This window comes from Cetorhinus maximus, chromosome 8 (genome assembly GCF_964194155.1).
Source record: "Cetorhinus maximus chromosome 8, sCetMax3.hap1.1, whole genome shotgun sequence".
In the NCBI taxonomy this organism is placed as follows: domain Eukaryota; kingdom Metazoa; phylum Chordata; class Chondrichthyes; order Lamniformes; family Cetorhinidae; genus Cetorhinus; species Cetorhinus maximus.
The window spans coordinates 54,885,452-54,887,423 of record NC_135886.1 but is presented as its reverse complement, the minus strand read 5'-3'; the positions used below and the strand labels follow the sequence as shown (position 1 = coordinate 54,887,423).

The following is a 1,972-nucleotide window of genomic DNA, read 5'->3' as shown; positions in this document are numbered from 1 at the left end:
CTGTGGCAAGCTGTACAGACTTCAAATTCACTGCTTATATTTGCGAAGCGTTCGAAGACGCCCAGCTGACAATTGTGAAATGGATTGTGTTTTAAGTCTGTATTCAGTTGGGAGAGGGAAAAAGACTTGAATTTCTATAGCGCCTGTCACTGTCCCAGGAAGTCCTAAAGCTCTTAACAGCCGGTTAGAAAATGCAGTCGCTGCTACAAACGACCAGATAACCTTTTTAAGTGTGGCTTGAGGGATAAAAGTTGACCTGTTCGACTTACAAATAGTGCTCTGGAATCTTTAACAAGAAGGAAAGCTAGGCCTCGGTTTAATGTCTCGCACACATTGGACACGTGGTAAGGCTCCTCCAGAACTACGCGAGGATGTCAGTCTGGGGTAGGACTTTAAACCCACCATCCCTGACTCAGAACTGCCACTGCTCGCGATTTGAAAGCTTGTCACGTGCCTGTAACACCCACTTCTCTTCAGCCTGAACAAATCTGTTGTGCAAAATGTGGCATTTTAACTTCAGTAACACAATCCACTGGGACGAGCTGGGAATTTTGTAGACTAAACTCTTAGCTCTTGATAATGTTAAGATCTCGAATACATTGTCTGAAGGAGCGATGGAAGCAGACTCAGCAATAACTTTCAATTGGGAATTGGATATATACATCAAAAAGCGGGTGGTGCGGGGTGTGGAGAACAAACTTTCACAGTTTGTTCAGCACACAGCCGCACACATTGAAGGCCGGTTGGGGTGTGACAGTACAGATCGGATCAAGGAGTCTCAAGCAGGCCCTAACTGTTTCCTTGCTGTCTCGGGCTGACAGCTCATATTCATTTGAAAAAAAGAGAACAAGATGGATGCGTGAAACAAAGGGAGCTCGACTCGAAATATTAACTCTGTTTCTCTCTCCACATATGCTGTCAGACCTGCTGAGCTTTCCCAGCATTTTCTATTTTTATTTTGTTATTATAGCAAAGGAGTTCGTTAGTTGCAAGAACAACCTGAGAATTTAAGTGGTAATTTAGTACACTCACTCAAGCCGAAGGGAACTTAACCCAAACTAACGTGTACTCGGGAAACGCGAAGCCACAAGAAATATAAACATCCTGTCTCCGGTCGAGCGTATGCAAAGCCACAGCTTCATCTGTCTGTTCCTCGCTCTAATCAGCCAGGCTTGTACATCTGCCTCCTGAGCTGTTTGTTACCATTTGGCCATGCTTTAATCAGATCTCAAATCAATTTGGCTTTCGATTCACACGCAAACACAGTACGTGAAAAAAGTGACCCTTAAAATGGAATCTACAGTAGCACGCCGTGATCGTATAGTGGTTAGTACTCTGCGTTGTGGCCGCAGCAACCTCGGTTCGAATCCGAGTCACGGCAATACGGTTTGTGTTGTGCAGTTGCTGTTTTGTTTATTGAAGGGGTTCAGTGCTAATTTCTGAAGCCCAGTCAACTTGGACGTTCCTTAAGCCTTTTCTTTATTCACTTAGAGATTAAAGAGCAGATGAAGGATTGAAATATGATACCTACAGCGTGGGACCAGCATATCACAAACAATGTGCCTCTTTGTAGTAATGGTCTGCCTAAAAGCAGACCCACTCCTCTTCTCACACTTCCCGGCCTTGCACTTAGCTTTCAGTTGCTTTAACAGCTTTCCATTTTAAATTTCAATGAGTAATATGACAATGGAAAATATTCATTTACAGGATGTCGGCTTTGCTGGCTGGGCCTGCATTTATTGCCTATCCCTAATTGCCCTTGAGAGGGTGGAGGTAAGCCAGCTTCTTGAACTGCTGCAGTCCATGTGGCGTAGGTACATCCACAGTGCTGTTAGGGAGGGAGTTCTAAGATTTTGACCCAGTGACAGTGAAGGAACGGCCAATATATTTGCAAGTCAGGATGGTGAGTGGCTTGGAGAGGAACTTCCAGGTGGTGGTGTTCCCATTTATCTGCTGCGCTTGTCCTTCTAGA

At 44.7% G+C, this 1,972-nt stretch overlaps 1 non-coding gene across 1 annotated transcript; it reads left to right on the top strand.

The window, feature by feature from the left end:
• The first annotated feature begins 1,309 nt into the window (after window positions 1–1,309).
• trnah-gug (transfer RNA histidin (anticodon GUG)) lies at window positions 1,310–1,381 on the top strand. The gene has a single exon. It is a non-coding gene; the product is annotated as a tRNA-His (tRNA).
• Window positions 1,382–1,972: the final 591 nt, after the last annotated feature.